At 38.4% G+C, this 23,312-nt stretch overlaps 1 pseudogene; it reads right to left on the bottom strand.

The window, feature by feature from the left end:
• Window positions 1–697: 697 nt before the first annotated feature.
• Window positions 698–1,611, bottom strand: LOC100688366 (annotated as a pseudogene).
• Between the last annotated feature and the right edge of the window lie 21,701 nt (window positions 1,612–23,312).

Below are 23,312 nucleotides of genomic sequence, written 5' to 3'. Positions count from 1 at the left end.
TTTATAAATTCCTAATTATGAATATGATATTTCCACCCTAATCTTTAACTCATCCTTATAATTTGCTGATTATTAATATTACCCTTAGGCTTTTTGGTGCATGTTATGTGTGTCTGACGTCTAGTCTGAGTTTCCAAGAAGTTAGACATTGGAGTTTTAATTAGCCACGTGAAGACATTTTAATAAGTTGAAAGATCATTTGTTTTCAAATAGAGTTGTGTGTACATCTTTTAAAATTCACTTGATTGGGATGCCTGGGTGGCTCAGCGGTTAGGCATGTGCCTTCAGCTCAGGGTGTGGTCCTGGAGTCCGGGGATCAAGTCCCACATCGGGCTCCCTGCATAGAGCCTGCCTCTCCCTCTGCCTGTGTTTCTGCCTCTCTCTCTCTCTCTGTGTCTTTCATGAATAAATAAATAAAATAAAATAAAATTACTTCGTTGTTAATATGTACATTTAAAGTTTATTTTTAAAACTGAGACATTTTATGATATTTTTTTCAAGTAAGAGGCTGACTTTCAACTTAATACTAGTATATTACTGTTCATAATATATATAATCCATAGTTTAGCTAAATGTTCTAAAAATATACAATAAAATATTGTAAGAAACTTAGAAATGACTGATGACTAATAATTCTCTTAAGAAAACAGACTACAATAACATTATAGATGAATTGGCTAAATCCTATCAATTTTTTTTAATTGTCTTTGATTTTTTTCTCCTGGTCTTCTGTTATCCTTTCTGCAGGTCACTTCTTCAACCCCTTCATTTTCCTGGTTTGTAGTTTGCTTAGGTCTTGATCCTGCATATGAATCCTTCCATAAGTTGTAACAAAGTATCATGGGAGACATTTTTCTTTTTTTTCTTTTTTTTTTGGCTTGAGGGCTTTTGGCATTTTCATAGATAATTTATAAACATCATCTGATGCCAGGTGTGTCCTCCTCAGAATCAGACCCAGTGAGGGCCTCGACTCTTCCAGTTCAGTCCTTGGTGTTCTGCAACGAGATTTCCTCAATACTGACTTACAGCTTCAGAAGTAAATCTTCCCATTCAGTGCAGTGAAGTGCAGAACATGCTCTAAACCAGCCAGATGGGTATTTAATACTATGGGGCCTCTGAAGAAATCAATAAGAAGATTTTTCAGCCTTCTGTAGGCTTCTGTTACATCAAAATCATCACCAGCAAATATTAACATGGGCTTTGTTCCCTCGGGACATTTACTATTCTTAATATCTTCTAGAGAGACAAACTTCTCGACACCTAATTCAATCATATCCAGCACATGGTAATCATACATATGACCTATTACTAGATTATTTGGCCTCTTCTTATGAGAGCCAAACACAAATAAAGAATGATCTGACTTCTTTGAAAAGAATTCCAATGATGTCTGATCCTCAGATGGTCTTGTAATGTTTTTCTTTTTATACAGAGCATTGGTTTTTCCAGTGCATACACATCTTTAAGTACTTGTGTCACCATTGAATTCACATTTCCCCTGTACATCAGCATAGCATTTTTAATATTTTCACTGAGTTTTGGTTCTCTCTTCTCAAGGAATCTCTTGCCTCTTTTCATTTTGGCCTTTACAATTTCATCCAAAGTGTCCATGGCTACCACAACGCAAACCGGGGCCTTTTTATGATCTTTGAATAGATAATTACTACAAGTAAAATTCAGATATCAATAGGCTGCACGTAAAGTGGTTTTGTTTTCAGTTTTGCAACAGGCACTATATGGATTAGTATATGTAAAGAAACATGTGCCTCAACTTTGATCCTCATCTGATTTTTAAGCATTCCTTTATTGACAGCTCTTAAATATTGGGAAGAAAAACCAGTTATCTGACTTTTGTTGTATCTACTGGTTAGGTGTGTTTTTATAGTCAAAACATTCCAAAAATATGGAGTGACATATGGATTAAATGTTAAAATAAGTACATGCTTGTATTTGTATTTTTGTTTTCAACATTGCAAATGTGTTATGGGAAAGAGAAGTAACACAAAACTAGAAAAAAATAGAATAACTACTTCAGAAGTCAAGGGAAGAAGTCAGAGGATCTGTTAGGAAGCTAAACTCCAACTACTCTTTCTTTGGTAGCAATAAAATCATGAAGTTTCCATAGCACAAACACTGAACATTTCTGTCTCCTGTGTCTGTGGGTTGGCTGGGTACCTCTGATTGCTCATGTACTCCTGACTCTGGCAGTTGAGTTTGGCCAGGGGACCTGCAGCATTCAAGCTGGACTCAGCTGAGCTCACTGAGCTCCACATGTTTGTCATCCTCCCTTTAGGACGAGAATATGAGGTAGGTATATTCTCTTGGTAATATCAAAGTCCAAGAGTCATCCTGATTGGACAATTACCATGTGAGTCCCCTCTGTCATTTTTTTAAAATTCTGATAGCCAAAGCAAGACCTATAACCATCCCCAACATCAAGGGGTAGGGAAGTGAATTAATTTTTCCTTCCTTCCTTCCTTCCTTCCTTCCTTCCTTCCTTCCTTCCTTCCTTCCTTCCTTCCCCTACAAAGTCACATGGTGGAAAAAGACATAGCCAAAGGACTAAAGAATTGAAGCTAATGATGAATTTTATCACAAAGTATCTTGCAGTTTTCCAGACTAGGGGTTTAGGGTTTGGGGTTCAGACCAGACATGTTGCTATGGTAGTAATAAGAAGTATAAGATTCTGGATGTATTCTGAAGGTAGAACCAATGGGATTTATTAAGCTAAAGAGAGATGTTAAGGATGATTCAAGGTTTCTAGTATAAGTAACCTGGAAGAGTAGAGTTGTCATTAACTGAGATATCAAAGGTTATAGATGGAAGGTTTTAGAGTAAGTGGGAGATAACAAATTCAGTTTAGAACATGTCATATTTCAGATATTAAAAGACAATAAATTGGAGATAATGGGCAGGTTTTCTTTGTTTCTTTCTTTCCTTTCTTTTTTAAAATTTCCATTCTAATTTTATTTATTTTTTAAAGTAAGCTCTAGGCCCAAATGGGGCTTGAACTCATAACCTTGATATTATGAATCACATGTTCCACTTATTGAGCCAACAGGCACTCCAGTAGGTAGGTCATTTTATATGTGACTTTGTAAAAAAAAAAAAAAAAAGAAAGAAAAGAAAAGAAATCTGAACTACAGATATCAATTTGGAAATTGCTGCCATATTCATGGTGTTTAAAGCCCTGAGTTTGGATGAGATCACTAACTCATACAGTGTAGTTAGAAAAAGGAGGCGGCTCAAGGACATTTTAACATTAAGAGATTAGGACACATGGGAGAAATCAGCCAAGGAGACTAAAAAGAAGTGACCCATGAGATAGCAAAAAATCAGATGATGTAGTATGCCATGTACATAAAGCATATCAAGGAAAAGAGATTGTGTTCTGACACAAATATGGCTTCTAGGTCCAGAAAGAAAAGAACTAACACTTACCTTTGAGATTTCACAACATGACAATATTGAAGGTTAACTGGTGCCTATATGCAAGGCTGTTTTGAATGATTGAAGCCCACTAAGAAATTATATTATATATTCAGGGCTTCTTAAATGTGAATGCTGTATTCTTTAATAACTCTGATGAATTCTAAGCTCTTTTAAAATATTGACTTTCCCTTTTCCCTGAATTTTCTTTATTTGTGGCTTCTGGAATGTCTTTTAGAGATTTCATGGACCGTGTCACTTTGTTCTCCACATGTCTTCATTACTCTGTCATATTTTTAAACAGTTTATCTTTTTGTTTCCCCTTGTAGGTAACTTCTTTGGCTCTGTCTTCTAGTTTGTAACCTCCTCAATTTTAGCCAATGTGCTAATCCATTGAATTTTTAACTTCAGTGGGCATTTTTTCCCCTGAGATCTGCCTGTTTCTGTGTTCTTATTCTTCTGATACCTTTTCTTTATACTCATTTTAAATGTGGATTTTATGATACTCTATCACCTGATCTTAGGAGTCAACTTCTGTTATTCTTTACATTGACTCAGCTCATACTGACTTGTTTTCCTGTGTGATTGCTAATTTTAGATAGGGATCTCATGTTTGGTATGACCTAATCTTGAGAATACTTTGTAGCCAAATCTGGGAAGTGTCATGTGTAACTTGGCCAGTCCCTCCAGGATCATAGCAGACCCTTCTCGTGCCACGCCAAAATTCTCTCAGGCCTTACCATTTCTGTGTATGTAGGACCAACTTTTATCAGCCAACATCTATATATCTCTTTGTACAAGAATTTTCTGTGACCATCTACTCTTACTGTGAGCACAGCAATTCAGAAATGAGTAAGAATGAACACTCTCTACCTCAAAAAATTCCTCTCAGGAATTAGTATATAAGCACTATAGCTCTGTGCCTATTGGGTGGGATAGTTTTCAGATGTTCTAGATTAATGCCCAGATTTCCCCAGTGGGAATAAGATCCACTTACTCAAGTGAGGGGAAACTCACGTGAGAATGCACTGAATTGGGTGGCTTTTCTGCTTTTCCTGCTTTTTCTTCCTTTTACCTACTCCCTCCTTTATTCATTCAAATACTTATCTTAGGGTCTATTCCCCAGGCACTCAAACTGTAACAGTGGTACCATAAGTGGAGAAGTACCTCTTTTTTTTCAAAGCTAATTTCCAGAACTACTTTTTAACATTAAGTATCAGCTTTGGGTTCTCTGGCATGTGTGGATGGTGTGGAATTCAATCTTGACCTAAACAGAGTAATACTCTGAGTCAGTCTCCAGGGAAGTCAGTTTCCCCTACCTAGTAACTGGACAGAGACCAAGAAACTATCCTGATATCAACTTATACCAGTGGCAAGATTTATTTCTAGTCTGTATTTATAACCCTTGGCTTGAAGCAAGATGACCACTCATGCTCTGCACCTTGTTCTGGGCCCAAGGTGCACTCCTGGCCTTATCACATATTTCCAGAACTGGGTATATGGATGCATCAGATATCTCTATTCTCTTTTCATCATTTGGCTCTGCCTAGTATTGGTTCCCGTGAACATTATTTGTGTGTTGATCACCTTCAGTCACACACACCCTGCAGTCTGTTAAGAGGATAACTTTGAACCCTGAATCACATCTGCTGTGCCTGGTGTGGGAACTTCACACTCTGACCAAAGTTGGCTTGCTGGCACAAAATGTGCCATCTCTCTCTGTTGTATCTGTTTTAGACAGGTAACTGGAGTGAGTTGGTTTCTGTATCTTGAAAGATTTTCTATCTCTGTGTGTCATTTCTGTAACAAGAGCAGGGAAATGTATTTTCAAAGGCGAGCAAATCACCCATGACTTATGTGGTAGTTATGATTAGAAGAATCAAAGTTCTCAAGCTTAAAGTGCCTTGGGAAATATGCTAAAAACAGCAGTGTGCAAGTAGGGAAAGATCAGCCTGTGATCAGATAAAAGTGTCTACAATGAAGAATTTCTGTGTGATGAGAGCTGTAAACTTGGTTATTACTTTAGAAATTTTTGTACACCTTCTTTCTGAATGCTAGAATTACATATGTGTTTTTGGCTTAGCTTGATCAATTCCCCTTGTGTTAAGTCTAGTGCCTTCTGTTGTAGGGTAGCTTTAACCATTAGAAAGGTCTTCTTTTATTGATTCAAAGTCCCATTTCTTCTACTTCCTTACTGGTCCTTGTTCTATGTTTGAGGACAGCACTGTCCATAGAAATTTCTACAATGATTGAAATGTTCTGTGTACTATCTAGTATGGTAACTACTAACCAAACGAGGCTATTGAGCACTTGAAATAAGCTAGTGTGACTGGGACACTGAATTTTTGAAATTATTCAAAATTTAGACCTTTTTTTTCTTTAAATCTTCTTTAAACCTTCTTCTGGGTGATAGCTATTAAATATGTAGAGTACTATCACATCTTTTTAGTCTTTATTTCTAAAGGACAGTTTGATCCAGTGCTTTCTGGTTGCCACTAACCTTCTCTAAATTGTGTTATTTATTTAATTATCCGCTTAAGATCTGGTATCAGAATTGGTCACAATAACTCAGAACGGACTGAGGAGTCCATAATATACCAGACTCGTCATCTTATTGGAGTGCGCACTGTAGTTTACTGGACTTTCATGTTACATTTATGTTTGACTGACATAAAGCACTTAGTATTTGACTGATAATGGATCACCTTCTGGCAAATCATTGTATCTTAGAATTAAAAGGTATCTTTAGAACTTCCTAGTTCAGTGATTCTCACAGTTTATCTTAGTTAATGGATTCGTTACTAAATGAAAGTTTTCCAGAAGATTAAACAGGTGATTCTGGAGCTGCTTGGATTACAGCAGAAGTAGGCTGCCTGGCCTGTGCTTCCTGCTTAAATATAGCACCTCCTCTTCCATCATCTATGAAAAATCAGACCTAACCCAACCTACCATGCAAAACTCAGTGTCAGAGTGTTGGTGTGGATTCAAATCAATACACCCATGGAATCAAATTACTACAATCAGTAAGAAAACCTTATAATTGTATTATTTAAGGAGTGTTGATGAGTGTCTGAAAAAAAAAGACAAGCTCAAATTGAACAAACAACAGATGCTTAAACATACACTCATTGTACTCAAAGCATTTAAGATCATAGTTCTGCATTAAGTCAGTCTGGGCTCTCTACAGAAAAAGAACCAACAAAATATATTTAATGTGAAGAATAGTTAAATGTTGATAGAGGTTATGGAGTCTAACATCTGTAGCAAGCATGCTGGAGATTGCATATGGCATAGTTCCAGTCAGAATTTGAATGCCTGAGAACCAGGAGAGCCAATGGTATAAGTTCCAATCCAAGTCCTATTCTGAAGGCAAGAGAAGAACTCCTGTCCCAGCTCAAAGATAGTCATAGAAAAAGAGTTCTTTCTTACCCAGACTTATTCTAGACAGATTGGATGAAGCCCATCCACACCAGGAAGGACAACCTGCTTTACTCAGTTTACCAATTCACATTTAATTTCATTCAGAAACACCTTCATAGACACACTCAGAATAATGTGTGACTGAATATCTTAGCACCCCATGGCTCAGTCAAATTGACACATAAAAGCAGCCATCATAAGTTTACCTGTGCCAATGTGATACTCATCTACATCTTTTAAAATCATACTGAATTTCCAAAAAAGACAGTAACCTATTTATAATTTCACCTAATAAAATATGGACTATCCTGTATAACTGTAAATGCACCTACCCTTGCTTAGAAAAGGAGACAAAGTCCTTGAGTGATGTTCTGTCTTATTGATAACCTGTAACTTAAATGCTATAATGTATAATTAACAATATTTAAAAACTCGATATAAACTTTATGCAGCTTGTTGACCTTATATGTTTATAAAAAGATATATAAACAATTGGCTTTATTGTATTTAACTTATATTACATGAGAACATAAGAGGGAATAAAGATGTTTGCCTAATGTATCTATAGATTTCTATTTCTGCATGCACAAATATATTCATAACAGAATAAAAAAGAATATTCATGCAAATTATAGTCTTCATTTCTGTAACTGGTCAGGTAGTCATAGCTGATATTGATAACTATCTTCTTCTACTACCCATTCTGTATTTCCTTTGCCTTCAGCAAGCAACTCAGCTAGTTGTAGTTTCTTACCTGGTAAAGTGACCCAAATCTTCATTTCTGAAGGGTCAGGGCCATTAGTAGTCCTCTCTAGATTGGGTTGTGGTAATTTCCATTAATGTTAAGCACACGGCATGGTAAGACTAGGAGATCCTGAAAGGGGTCTCCTGTATTTCAAAACTCCAATGTGGAGTAGCAGTCCAATTTCCCCTTGGTAGTCGGAATCAATAACTTAGTCATCACAGTAAACTCTTCTTTGCCAATTGATTTAGAGGCATGAGGAGTACAAAGGGGCTAGGTGGCAATTTTAAGTCTGGTTCAATGGAATCGTTGTTGTGTCTCCTGATAGAGCGTCCTGCCTTTGGAACTAAGACCTCTAGGCCAGCAGAGCGTAAGGTCACCAGAAGAGGAAGAAAAACTTATATATTTTTTTAAAAAAAGATTTATTTATTTGAAAGAGAGAGAGAGTGGGGAGCTGCAGAGGGCAGGGAGAAAGAATCTGAAGCAGACTCCGTACTGAACATGGAGTCTGACATAGGGCTCGATCCCACCACCAATGAGATTGTGACCTGAGCCAAAACCAAGAATCAGATGGTTAACTGACTGTGCGACCCAGGCACTCACAACCATTTTACTAGTAAGTCACTGGAGATGATATTAAGTGGCACCACTCCAATGTCCACACCTTGATTCCTGAACCCATGACTCATGGCTATGGGAAAAATAATACCACATCCTAGGCCCAGATTCAGAGCATTCAAAGCCTTCTAGAGAACTGTGCCTAGCCCTGTGAGGTATTGCCATCTAGCTGGCATTCTAACTAAGTCTTCAAAAGGCCATCCCACCATTCTACTAAGCGAGCTGCTTCAGGATGGGCAGAAACATGGTAAGACCAGTGAATTCCATGAGAATGGATCCAGTGCTGCACTTTTTTTTTTTTTTTTTTTTTTTGCTATAAAGTGAGTTTTTGGGTCAGAAACAGTGCTGTGTGCCAATACTACAACAAGGAATTAGGCATTCTCTAAGCAGTGGATGATAGTTTTGTGGGTTTTTTTTTTTTTAAGATTTATTTATTTATTCACGAGAGAGACACAGAGAGAGAGGTAGAGACATAGGCAGAGGGAGAAGCAGGCTCCATGCAGGGAGCCCGATATGGGACTCGATCCCAGGACTCCAAGATCACACCCTGGGCCAAAGGCAGGCTCTAACCGCTGAGCCACCCAGGGATCCCCAGTGGATAGTTTTGGCAGAAGCATTACATGCAGGGAAGACAACTCCATATTCAGAATGGCCTATTCCAGTAAAATGAAATGCTGCTTCTACCATGATGGAAGTGGTACAGTGTAAAAACCTACCACCAGGTAGCTGAGTGGTCATTGAGTAAGTCAAAGATTCAGTGTTGGTCTCTGCTGCTGGAAGATTTGGGGCACAGCAGTGATCATAGCCATGTCAGCCTTGGTGAGTGGAAGTACATATGGCTGAGCCCATGCATGACTTCCATCCTTGCCACTATAGCCACTGTATTCATGAGCCCATTGGGTGATGACAGTGGTGGCTTGGGAAAGAGGTTGACTGATGTTCACAGATGGCTCATCCTATCCAGGTGATTATTAAAACCCTCCTCTGCTGAGGTCACCCTTGGTGAGCATTCATGTAGGACACCAACATCTTCATGTTTTTGCCCTTTCAGAGACATCTGTCCATATACTTTTCCCCAAAATTTTCTTGCCAATGGTTTTCCACTCATGTTCCTTCTTAATCCCTGACTGTCCAGCCAAACCATTGGACATAGCCCACGGATTAGCATCCAGCCACACATCTGTCATTCCTTTTAAGCAAAGTGAGTGCTATGGTCTAAATGTTTGTGTTCCTCTCAAATTCATGTTGTCACCTATTCCCCCAAGGTGAAGGTATTAAGAGGTGGGGCCTTTGGGAGGTCATGGTTGTGTCTCCTGATAGAAGCATTCCTTTCTTGGTACCCTAACAAAAGTGGCCTGAGAAAGCTTCCTTGTCCTTTTGCCACATAAAGATACAATAAGTCAGTAGTAAAGCTGAAGGCCTTCACCAGAACCTGACCATGCTAGGACCTTGTGCTTCTAGTCTCAAGAACGGTGAGAAGTAACTTTCTGCTGTTATAAACCATCCAGCCTCTGGTATTTTGTTCTAGCAGCCTGAACAAACTGAGTGAGAAATCAGGTACTCTGCTCAAATTTCTATTCACTGGGAAGATATCCCTTCAACACTGTCTTTCAGGGATGTTCTAGAAAGCAGCTGCAGTGTTGCGGCTGTTCAATTTTAGATGTGCCTGCATATAATGCAGAACCATCTATGAACTAGTTTCCCTGTCATATGACTGTAGGAAACTTCTCATGAGGCCATCCCTGAAAGAGAGAGAGAGGGCAGTGTAACCAGAATGGGGACCATGGGCACTGGGGCCATTTCTTCCTGTAACTTATTTGTGCCTTCAGGGCCTACTCAAGCTCAATCATATGCAAAACACTGCCATCTAATGAGAGTGCTGCTGTGCACACGTTATTGGTAGGAAGATAACACCCAGTTTGTGATGGACAGCTCAGATTGCATGGTAATATTCGGTGGCTCATGGTTAAGTATTCAGTCTCTATTAAGACTTGGTAGCAAGGTCAAGAGCTGTTTCTCAAAGAAGAGTAGATATCTTCAAAGGATGCCAGGACTCGATTGCCACAATCCCAAGGGCCTGTGCTGTATGACTGACCTGTAGGAACCTGTCAGAGGGCCCAACAGCATCCTTATCTGCCACTGATATCTTCAGTCATCATTGGATCTGTTCCATCATATGGCCCAAGTGCCAGAACAGTGGCTTGGACCAGGGGAAGAGCCTTTTCTTATTCTGGATTCACTCAAAACTAGCAGCTTTGCAGATCACTTGGTACGTGGGCTGGATAACACACCCAAATAAGGAATATATTGCCTCCCAATTCCAAAGACTTCTTCTAGGCATTGTTCCATTTTTTTTTTTTTCCAGTTAGCAGAGAAGCCAGATGCAGCAACTTATTCTCATCTTTAGAAAGGATGTCTTGACATGCTTTACTTATTGGACACCTAGATATTTCATCGAAGTAGAAGATCCCTGAATTTTTGTCATATTTCTTTCCCGCTCTCTGACATGCAAATATCTTATCAATGAGTCTAGAACGGTTGCTGCTTCTTGCTCGCTGTTTTGGTTAGCATAATGTGATCCATGTAATGGACCAACATGGTATCTTGTGAAAAGGAAAGGAGAGCAAGAACCCTGTGAACTAAATTATGCCATAGGGCTGTTCAGTTGATATACCCTGAGACAGGACAGTGAGGGTGTATTCCTCTCCTTACCAGCTGAGAGCCAAGTGCTTCTGCTAGACCTTATGGACAGGTATGGAGAAAAAGGCATTTGCCAGATCAATAGCTGCATACCAAGTAATTGGGGATGTGTTCATTTGCTAAAGCAATGAAACCACATCAGACAGAGCAGCTGCTACAGGAGCTCCCACCTGGTAGCTTACACTACACTAATGCACTGTCATTTCCAAGATCAATCTGCCTTCTGCACAGGCCAAGTAGGTGAGTTTAATGGGAATGTGGCGGGAATCACCACCTCTGCATCTCTCAACTTCAGAGCAGCACTAATCTCAGGAATCCCTCTAGGAAAGCTCCAGTATTGCTTTTGATTTACTATTTTGCTGGGTAGAGGTAGTTCTAGTGGCTTCTTCTTGGGTCCTGCTTCACACGTAAGAGTACAAATGTGAGAATTCTGTTAGCTGCTGAGCGTATTTTAGTTATGCTATCTGCATCTGGAGACATAACCACAGGATGTCTTATGATAACCTCAGTGGGTTTCCTGTAACTTCAATGATCACCTGACTTCCCTACCCCCCTCCTCTGGCTGTGGACCACACTGAAGCTTTGATCTCCAGGAATTAGTGCCAGTTAGGAGCCAATGGTCTGGTAGTCCCTGGAGGGTCTGATAATTCCTTTTCTCCGATTTATAGGGATACTAGTAGAAGATTTTTAGGGGAGAGGCTGGAAGTAAGATTAACAGTATACATTTTCAGCAGTAGATGGGAGCTCCTTCCTCAAGGAGACCTGGCATCCCATTCCTTCAAGGGATTCTGGATCTGTAAACTGGCTCAAGTGTGAGAGTTGCCGGAGAGGCCATGGTTCTGTATTTTTCTAATTCAGGTTAGATTTCTGTCCAAGTGGCCTAGAACTTTTCTGCTTAATACCAATCCAGTAAGAATTTAGTCGGCTTCCTTCTATTTTACTTTCAGGAATGTGATCAACTAGTCAGTGCCATAGGTCTGCATGAGTCAGGACTATTCTGATTGCTGCCTTGGCTCTGCTGTCCATTCTGGTACCCACTCCCATCTTGCCTTTGGCAGTTGTGTGTTGCCCCTTGGCCCCTGCCACTCCAGGATCTGATTACTCTCATTGCATTTAGGTTCTCCAAATTGCTGCCTGCACTCCCCATCATAAGATATGGCCTATAGAGAAGAGCTATTACAGAGCTCTTCATCCCTCAAAGATGCCCAGGGTCCCCCTCACAAATGTATTTCTTACAGTATTAGTGAAGCTTATGTCTTCTGGAACCTCCTAGTACAGGTCAGCAGGTCTTAGATGATAAATACACTCTCACATGCCAGTTTCCTTCATCCTTTGAATCTTTTCTTCTACATTAAACCAAAGCAGGTCTTCTATTGACAGAAAAATCATCAAAATCTGGAAGCTCAGTGTGGCCATTCAAATTTACAGTATCCCATTCTTTCCCAGTCAATGGCCCCACTTTCTCAATAGGCACCCTGCAATGCTGGGAGTCTGCCTTTTGTCACAGGATGAGATTCTGCATTTGATTTTCAGCAGTTGCAAGCATGTGGTTACACAATGTAATGATCTCCATCAGAGTGCATATAGAAGAAGAGTTCAGGTCATGTATGTGGTCCTTGACCTGGCAAATGTTTCAAAGAATTTGTTTGTTTGTTTGTTTGAGGGTGGGCAGATGGGCAGGGGAAGGAGGCAGAGGAAGAGAGACAGAGGAAGCAGACTCTCCGCTGAGTGGAGCCCAATGTAAGGTTCAATGCAGGGCTTGATGTAAGGCTGGATTCCAGGACCCTGAGATCATGACCTGAGCTGAAGTCACATGCTTAATCAACTGAGCGACCTAGGTGCCCTAAACGGGTGATTTGAATCCTTAACTCATCTTTTTATTCAGTGATATTAAAAAGCAACCAACTAATTTCATTAATATTTGTTATATTTCCAAAAACTTTAGAAAGTATCATATGCATAGTCACCCAACTCCTTGCTTCTATGTGTAGTGATGAGGACCATCAAATGGAGATATGTTCTATATCTCCATTTCCAGGTCATGCCATGTACTATCAGTGCTCTCTTTACTGCTGGAAATAGAGTCATTAGCATCTTTAAATCTAATCAAATTAGAGAGCTAATTCCAGGGACCCTGGAACCAATTTGGAATACCCATCCTTATAATTCTGTTCCTTTAGAACCACTTTCAGTATCAAAATATGTATCCATCTGGGTTCTCTAGAGAAATAGAACCAGTAGCAATTTCAAGTAAAAAAAATAGAATATAATTTCTTATAGTTAATCTGCCTTCTTGGTGTATAGGAATTGACTCATGTGATTATGGATGCTGAGAAGTTCAAGATTTTTTTAAAGTTTTATTTATTTATTCATGAGTGACACACACACACACACACACACACACACACAGAGAGAGAGAGAGAGAGAGAGAGAGAGAGGCAGAGACACAGGCAGAGGGAGAAGCAGGCTCCCTGTGAGAAGGCTGAGGTAGGACTACATCCCCTGAGCCAAAGGCAGATGCCCAACCACTGAGCCACCCAGGTGCCCCCTGAGAAGTCCAAGATCTATAGTCAGCAAGCTGGAGTCTCAAGAGAGCCGACGATACATTTCCAGTCTGAGTCTGAAGGCCTGAAAACCAAGTCTGAGTCTAAGTCTGAAGGCAGAGGAAAACTGATGTCCCAGATTGAGGGGGGCAAGGAAGAGAATTCCTTTTTACTCAGCCTTTTATACTATTCAGGCCTCCAGAGGAGTGGATGGAGCCACCCACCTTGGGGAGAGCCATCTGCTTTACTTAATCTACCAAGTCAAAGGTTAATCTCACCCAGAAACATCCAGAAATAATGTTTACCTTAATATCTGAGCACCCTGTGACCTAGTCAAGTTGAACATAAAACGAATTATCATGTTTCCTAATAATTTTATTGAAAATTTATGAGAGTATTTGTAATTATTTAAAGATTTTGGATATATGTTAATTTTCAGCCCGTGTGGTGATGCTTGAAAATTTGGGCATCCACCTATTGAACAAATTCTAAAGCCTTTTTCTTTGTCTTCCAATACATGGCTGAGAACTTTGTGAGCTTCCAAGCTCATAAAATCTCTCTCCATGGAGCTTCTCAAACCTTGGTTTGCGTAGGCATTGTCTGGGAATATGAGTAAAAATACAGAATCCTAAGGACACCTGGGTGGCTCAGTCAGTTAAGCATCTGCCTTCGGCTCAGGTTGTGATCCCTGGGGCCTGGGATTGAGCCCCACATCAGCCTCCTTGTTCAGTGGGGAGTCTGCTTCTCTTTCTCTTTCCCTCTAGCCCTCTACTACTTGTTTCCTCTCTCTCTCAAACCAATAAATAAAATCTTAAAAAATATAGAGAGAGGCCTAAGATTCAGCCCTAGAGACTCTGATTTGGAAGAACTGGGGGGAGGTCCCAAAATCTGTATCATTAATAAGTTCTCCAAATAATCCTGATACCAGCCACCCATATTCACATTTTGAGGAACACTGACCTATATTATGGCCATCAACAGATAATGGGAAATGTATGACTTTACAGGCAACCTGTGACTTAAGAGTAACATTGCACTTTTTTTCTTTTATCTTGTGAGACTTATTTTAAAAAGAATTTTCCTCCCAAATATTTCAAACTCATGTTCTTTTGAAGTCTTACACAATGTGCGTGTCATGTGGCTGGTATTCCTGAGTCCTAAGATGAAGAACACTTAATAGGTATTGCAGTCCTATGGCTCTGCTCTTGGAAACACAATTTCTCATTTTGCATCTGACCTTCTACATATGATTATGCAGCCCTTCAACCTCACTTGATACAATTTGTCATTAGCCTGAGAGAGGCTGTCGGCCCTCTCCTGTGTCCTGATGTGTGATTGCTGCAGCTCCCACAATTTTTTCCTCCCCCTAGCTTTTCTTCTTCCTCATTGCTAGACTTACCCACATATTTCATTGAGACAGAACAGAGAGAAATAACTGTTGGGATAATGATCCCGAAAATTAATAATCTCCTTTAATAGGCTTGCTTTCTTGTCGATGCCCTTTAATGAGTATATCTAAGCTGTGGGAAGGGGAGCGAGTATATCAGGGCCATAGAGGGCTTTCTCATTATTCAAATTCTGGGTGGAAGATGAAAATTTAACGTCATCTCCAATAACTGTTGTAAATGTGCCATCACCCACGTCTTTTACCAGTAAAGTATCTGTAATACATTTATTAAGCTTTTGTCTTTGTTCTGTCTACATAGAACACCATGAACAAAGCACACTGGTTTATAAATCTCTACTGTGTAGAGACCATCGTACACTGAGGCTAGCTATTGTCATATAGGTGAGAAAGACAGATAGCTTGGAGATAGCAAGAGGTCTAGAGTAGTTTGAGATTTGGGCTAGTTAGGTCATAAGGACTATTTGTTCGACCTGTGCTGACCAGCTCCATAGCCACCAGCCACATGTGGCTATTTAAATTTAAATGTATGTAAGTTAAATAAGATATTTTTTAAAGATTTTATTAAAATTCATGAAAGACACAGAGAGAGAGGCAGAGACATAGGCAGAGGGAGAAGCAGGTTCCATGCAAAGGCTGATGTAGTACTTGAACCCCAGACCCCAAGATCATGCCCTGAGCCAAAGGTAGATGCTCAACCACTGAGCCACCAGGTATCCCAAGCTAAATAATATTTATAAGTCAATCTCTCTAACCACATTTGAAGAACTCAAAAGCCACATGGGGCTAGTTGCTGCCATATCGGGTGGAGCAATATAGAACATTTCCATCAGAAACTTCTATTTGACAGGGATACATTAGATTTTCCCAGTCTAGCTGAACCTACCTGAGCAGAGAAAAAAAGGCAAGTACCGTCTATGTAAAATGCCAGCATTATAGTTTCCTTCAGTTAATCCTTGGGTTAAAGTGGTTTTCAGAAAAATTGTATTCTAGAAATTTCTATTGAGGACTGTGTGCTGAGTGGCCCTAGGCCTGTGCCAAATATGATACATTTTTGAAGTGTGAATATGTTTTTACCAATGGGCTTGTTCTTCCTATACAGGTCCCTGGACTTACAGATAGTGTCTAAATACTCTGTGATGATGTTATGCCTTGCAAATTTGCCTTAATCTTTGTTTTTAATTGAAGTCAAAAATAGTTAAACTATATAAATTACTATTTCCTGCTTAAGAAAACCTGAAAAACAAACACATATGGAAATGAGTTTCCATATTGCAAAATAATTGTTTGCTTTATGTTAAAGAAATTTTTTTATTTTTCTTGTATTAAAAAAAGAAATTCCTGAAATAGCAATATTTGTTAATGAAATTAAAATCCAGCCTGGCACATTTTTGTTTGGACTCTTAAATCCCTGTCTGAGAATAGTAATTTGATCACAGTATTATTTCCAGAGCATATGGATCTGCCCTTCAGTGACAGCTCCAAATAACTGCTTTCCAGGTCCTGGCCAGAGATTTCAACTTTCAGCTTCTATAATTGCATTTTTTTAAAGATTGTATTTATTTATTCATGAGAGGCACAGAGAGAGAGAGAGAGAGAGAGAGAGGCAGAGATACCGGCAGAGGTAGAAGCAGGCTCCATGCAGGGAGCCCGATGTGGGACTCGATCCCTGGACCCCAGGATCATGACCTGAGCCAAAGGGAGATGCTCAACCACTGAGCCACCCAGGTGTCCCAATATAATTGCATCTTTTATAAACATGTCTGAGTATAAAACAGTAATGAAGACTTTTACCAAAAATGCATACTTGGGCTCATTACTACACCTTCATAAAAACAAAAAGCTATCATTAAAAAAACGTAAATATCATTTCCTGTCACTATTTCAGTTATTCCCATAGTGACTTTTAATGTTTTCAACCCAATTCAACTATCTAAATCAGTTACCTGGTAGGAAGTATAAGATGCTACATTGTTTTAGCAAAATTAAGGGCAAGAGGACCTAGAACGTTCTCTAGCTGTATCACAGCTATTTTTTTTTTTTTGAAAAGTGAACAATAGCCAAGACACGAAAATAGCCTGTGTCCACACACATCCAGGAATATTATTCAGCCATAAAAAAGAAATCCTGCCATTTGTGACAACACGGATGAACCTGAGGGCATTATGCTAAATAAAATGAGACTGAGAAAAATACTGCATGATCTCACTCATAAAGTGAGATCTTAACATTTTTAGTGACATCTAAAAAAAATTGAACTGGTTAAAACAGAAGATTGGTGGTTACTAATAATGGTGGAGGATAGGGGAAGCATGGAGATGTTGGTCAAGGGTATAAACTTTCAGTGGTAAGATAAGTTCTGGGGATCTAAAATACAACTTAGTGAGTATAGTTAAAAATACTATATTTTATACTTGAAATTTTCTAAGAGAATAGAACTTGAATGTTCTTACCACAGACACAAACAGAAGCAGTGGTGACTCTAGATGATGTAGATGTTAACTGACCTCACTGTGGTCATAATTTCCCAATATATGCATATAACAAATCTTCACAAAGTACACTTTAAACTTGTACAGTGTTGTCATTTGTCAATAAAGCTGTGGGAAAAAAACTCAGAAAAGTGAGATCATTAGGTTATTAAGTAAAAAGTCATTTAAATTTGTGTTTCACAAAGTACCATTTGCATCTTATGTGTATTTTGCATATTATTCATTATTTAGTTACATTATGGTACATATTTGTTGCCATGAGAAGCAAAGAGTGCTCCGTAACCAAGATATTTGAATATTGTATACAAACTTATCTGCTAATGAGTTAAGTGATAATTAAATAATTGGTATTTAATTCTTTCCTATTATGTAGACATCTTTGGGGGAAATATTACATAGTGTTTAAGAGTGATTAAGTGACATTTGGAGAAATTGAGTGGGGGGTTACATATGCATTCATAACACATTCATATGTTTTTCCTTTTTAGTAAAATGAAATCCAGCCTTCTTCTGTCTATATTCCCCACATTTTTGAAGAATGGACTTGATTAGATTATGAGGTTTAGGCGTATATTTATTTTGGCAGTATAATGAGTGAAGATGATTTCTGGTTTTAATATGTATTTTTCCTATTACTCATAAGATGATATTCTTTATTATTATTTTTTAATTTTTATTTATTTATGATAGTCACAGAGAGAGAGAGAGAGAGAGAGAGAGAGAGAGAGGTAGAGACACAGGCAGAGGGAGAAGCAGGCTCCATGCACCGGGAGCCCGATGTGGGATTTGATCGGGTCTCCAGGACCGCGCCCTGGGCCAAAGGCAAGCGCCAAACCGCTGCGCCACCCAGGGATCCCGATGATATTCTTTATATATGTTGATTTTTATTGACATTTTCCTCATGTCTGCTGGTTTTTGTGTTTTCTTATTTTTATGCTGGAGCAAGCATCTTAAAAATTCATCATGGAAGAAAAATCAATTGTATTCTGAGACTTTTTATGACATAGTCATCGCTGTGAAACCATCGCCACAGTCAAGATAATGAATATATCCATAACCCCCAAAGTTTCCTGTGCTCTTTGTAATGCCTCCCTTTTGAGGAGTCACTCTTTCTCAGTGTCTTTAGTAGGCAGCCAGATCCTCAAAGCTTTCACCCATTGTGTAGTTACTGCATATTCCCAGAGTTTTCCCACATGACATGTTTGCAGAACCCCTTTGGTGAAAGATACAGACATTTCTGCTCATTCTAGTAAAGAAACCAAAGCCATAGTAGGTAGAGCCATAGGGAGATACGGATATCACCTCTCCATAAATGTCAGTGCAAAGTGGGAAACACAGCACACAGCAGAGAGCATGATGCATTCATCTTACAGGAGGGTCAGCCACAAAAGAAGAGCAGCCCTCCTCGCTCTCTCACACTTTTTCAGCTCATCCACCTGTGTCCATTTTCACTTTCTTGAATTTTAATGTTCCTTTCTGTGACAGACTTCATGCCTCCCTCTACCTCTGCACCCGGTGCTCATCTGTCCTTTATTCTCTGTGTTAGTTCCTACTTAACCTTTATGTTTGAGCTCATGTCATTTCCTCAGGCAAGTCTTTCTAGATCTCTTGTTTTACTCCTTACATTCTGTTACTGTTACTAAAAGCTCTTATTGCACCATGATTTTTAAGTACTATAGTGTTTGATTCATGCCTCTCTCCTCTATTAAAATGTAAACCCCTAGAATCAGAAAATATGTTTGTTCTTGCACACCATTACACACTCAGCAACAGGATAGTATAGGCCTGGATGACATTACAATTTGCTTTGCTCTGTCAGCAAACTTGGCATGACTCTGTTGGTTGTATCCGTATATGCTACTGAGCTCATTTGAAAGCCACAATACAGCTTTGTCGATGTATTAATCTCACTTGTTCTTGGGGCTTATTGTTCTTAGTGGCATTGTATTCATTTAACCTAACATTGAAATAACATAAAATTTTATGAATTTCTAATGACTGGTTTTAGGGGTTTCTCCCAGATTTGCTGTAGACATAATCTAGTATCAGTGGGGGTGGTTTATTTGCGAGCCCTTTTAAAGGAAAAACAGAAATTAGCCCGGGACTTGGCACCTGTGATGATTTCTAGTCTGTGTATCCCAAAGATCTACCACAAGTATCTCTAGATGGAGCTATTTAACCTTTCTCTTGTAAACTAAAGCTATAAGAAATGAAATCAAAGGAATAGTGTTTGTTTCTAGGATTCTAGACCACAATTTTTGAAGATTGCTTAATGCTAGAGATTCCTGATCATGTGCCCTGACTTCTTTCTTCTCTTTCTCTTTCTCTTTTTCCTTACTACCAAAGCTAGCTATGCCAGTAAAAGCCATGTAGGAACAAAATAATTCTTTTTTTGGTCCAATATGCATAAAAGTAGAAAATAAATGATAAATTTTGGTTAAAATAAATTATGGTTGATTTTCTATTTTTTTATTTTTAAGAGATTATTTATTTGAGAGAGGGAGAGTGAGCAAGCACGGGGGGTGGGAGGGCAGAGGGAGACAAAGAATCTCAAGCAGACTCTGTACTATGCTTGGAGCCCAATGAGATCATGACCTGAGCTAAATCCAAGAGTCAGATGCTCAACCAACCAAGCCACCCAAGTGCCTCTAGTTAATTTTTTTTTAATGATAAGCAACATGGGTTTTAGTGGTAGAATTATACTTAATTTTAAATAATAATGTATATTATATATAGAGAGAATATAGAAAGAGCTATTATGTGTCTCTCTATATATTTTTTCTTTTTCTAAGATTTTATTTATTTATTCATGAAAGACTTAGGAGAGAGAGAGCAGAGACTTAAGCAGGCTCCATGCGGAGCCTGATGTGGGACTCGATGCTGGGACTCCAGGATCATGTCCTGAGCTGAAGGCAGTTCCCCAACTGCTGAGCCACCCAGACGTCCCTATACATATATATTCTAAGGACCTTTTAAATACTGTCTTTTAATGTTCAAAACAAGTCTGTGTTTCATATAGTTACATATGAGTTATTATAAGCTAAATAAAAAAACATTGTCTTAAGCGCTTAGACATGCCATTTTGTGTCTCAGGTGATATACTGAATCTTCACTATAGGTTCAATTCTCTATTTTTTTCCTCCATAACTAATTCATATCCTTTTCCTTTTGTGAAGACTTTCAATGATTTTTGAACTTATCTTTTTGGACAAGGAGCTCTCCTTGAGGGCATACATTGTGTTTTGGTCATAGTTACATCCCTAGCATCTAGAACTCTCCTATCCAATATGTTAGTCATTAGCTACTTGTGGCTAATTAAATTTAAATTAATTAAAATATGATGAAATTAAAATTTCAGTTTCTCAGCTCTATTAGACATATTTCAAGTGCTCAATAGTTACCATATGTGGCTGGTAGTTACTCTAGCAGATGAACATTATGTGAACATGTCCATCATCACAGAGAGTTCTATTGACAGCACTTCTAGTACAATGATTTGTCCATGAATTAATTCATTAATTGAACTAATCAATATTTCATGAGTGCCTTTTCTGATAAAGGAATTGTCTAGAAATAGGAGATAGAGTGAAAAACAATAACAACAACAACAACATGGTATCTCTCTGAATGAATCCTAGCTTTTTGTGGTGAAAATAGAAATTAAGCAAGCCAGGGTTAACCAGTACATATTTAACTCTTGACTTTTTGGAATTCACTGTAGAAAGGTCCATTATGGAATGATCTGAGAATGGCTTATTGCCATTAAGAGTGCATTGTAGTGGAAATATTTCATCCGCCCTTTGGTGCTGTGGCTCAGGGCAGGGAGTTTTCTAGACAATATTCACATCAGAAGTACAGAAATCTGTTGCATTCTTCCTGGAACTGTTCAAGGGATGAGCTTAGCAGATTTTATAACTTTTTTAAAAATTTGCAAATTTTTCTAGCTCAGATGTGTAGGAATCAAATCCACATTTCCCACTAGAAGTGGGAGGAGAGAGCATTTAACACAGCAGGAGGACCATTAGTGAGCTGAAGTAAGACAACATGAGCAAAATTTTTGCTGGTTACCTGTACCCACAGTCTTGGGGGCTTTTTACTTCATTTGCTTTCATCATTTTCATCCTTTCCTTTTAGAAAACCAGTTTCACATGCGTTGCAACATCAAAGGCAGACAGGGAATAATAAAGAAGCCTCATGAAGGATTCTCCATCATTATGTGATGATGATATGCTAATGTTCTGAGAATCAGCCCCAGTACTATTTGTAAATACAGAGGACTCACTTCTGTATAAATAGATTATGCAGCTGCAAATTTTCTGATGATTGGTGGGATCATTATTTTAAGTCATCCCATGTGGCCAGATTGTATTCCTTGAGCAAGTGTGGGGAGGTGTTTATATGTGGTGGCTGTCTCTGAAAACCTGCACAATGGATGGGCTTCCTCTCCACACTGAGGAGTGAGGCTGTCATTGCTGACAAGGAAGGGTGGAGATAAAAAAGTGACTGACCGTCCTTGTCAGCAGTGGGCACACGGGATACATGCAGCTCTGCAAACTGAGAAAAGAGAAAGTCTCACCTGAAACATGTGATGCATTTTATTTTAGAAATTTCTGGATTCTCAGACAAAAACATAATAATCCTGTCATTAAGGATGATATGGTTGATGGTAAATTTCTGTGCCTCCAATACCTAGGGCAGTCCAGGATTTGACTTTGTGCTTTTACACAACTACATGTAGAATCTATTGAAAGAAAATTACACATAATTTTAAAGGAGACTAGAATTTTTCCGTTTCCAGGCAAGATTTATTTATTTAAGTAATTGAAAATGACATCTGCCTGAAAATAATTTTTAAATGAATTGATTCCACATTTGGTGACATGGAGTGAGCTGGATTTTATCCTATAAGTTCATGTACAGTTATAGTCATTTCCAATTTTTATCTATTTATTTAAAATTTTATATTCCTTGTAGGATACTTGTTTAAAGGCCACAAAAGAAATACTAATGGCAAAATACATGTTAATAGAGAGCATGAAATGATAATTCTTTTCATCAGATCTGTAAATCCATCTGATTTAAATTTCTATGTAGCATGTGATATCTTTGTATCATGAAAAACAATGTTAAAAAGAAAGCTATATTTATATTGACTTTACTCTTTCATAGCAAATAACACTTTTTATATCTTCAATGGGTTATTTGATAAGAGGGTCTAGCAAATAGTAGTCTGAAACTTTTTCATGCTATCTTTCAGAAACTAAGCCTGGTAATTACAAGAAGTAATTCAGAAAACAAGAATTCAAAGTATTATATAATAAAAGCATATTTCTGTCTTCTTTTGATGCTAAAACTATAGTGAATGTTCATTCTGTATTTAAATATCATTTGGCCCATATAAACAAAATGAAAAAATATGGCATTTTAAGATTTACTTAAATCCTAAATAATTTAGGGGTACCTAAGTGGCTCAGTTGATTAAGCATTAACCCTTAATTCAGCTCACGTCATGATCTCAGGGTTGTGAGATCAAGCTCCGCATTGGGCTCTGTGCTGAGTGTGGAGTCTGCTTAGGATTCTTTCTCTCCCTGTCCCTCTACCCCTACCCCCACTCCCCCTGGCTTGCATGCTTTGTCTCTCAAAAATAAATTTAAAAAATAAGCTAAAAATCATAAATAACTTAAATAAATTATCCCCTTAAAAATATCCCCCTTAGGCAGTAGAAATAAGAATGCATATGTCATGAATATTACTAAAATCACATTAGATGAATTATTAGTATAAGCTGTAATGATTTATTGATCTAAAATACTTTAGATCTTTATTATAACTCACACAAAGTAATGAAATGATTTTAGAAATTCTTTTTTTTTTAAAGATTTTATTACTTTATTTATGAGAGACACAGAGAGAGAATCAGAGACATAGGCAGAGGGAGAAGCAGGCTCCCTGTGAGGATCCCT

This window comes from Canis lupus, chromosome 2, assembly GCF_011100685.1.
Source record: "Canis lupus familiaris isolate Mischka breed German Shepherd chromosome 2, alternate assembly UU_Cfam_GSD_1.0, whole genome shotgun sequence".
Classification (NCBI taxonomy): domain Eukaryota; kingdom Metazoa; phylum Chordata; class Mammalia; order Carnivora; family Canidae; genus Canis; species Canis lupus.
Note: the sequence above shows the minus strand (reverse complement) of the source record. Positions and strands in the feature narration are given on the sequence as shown.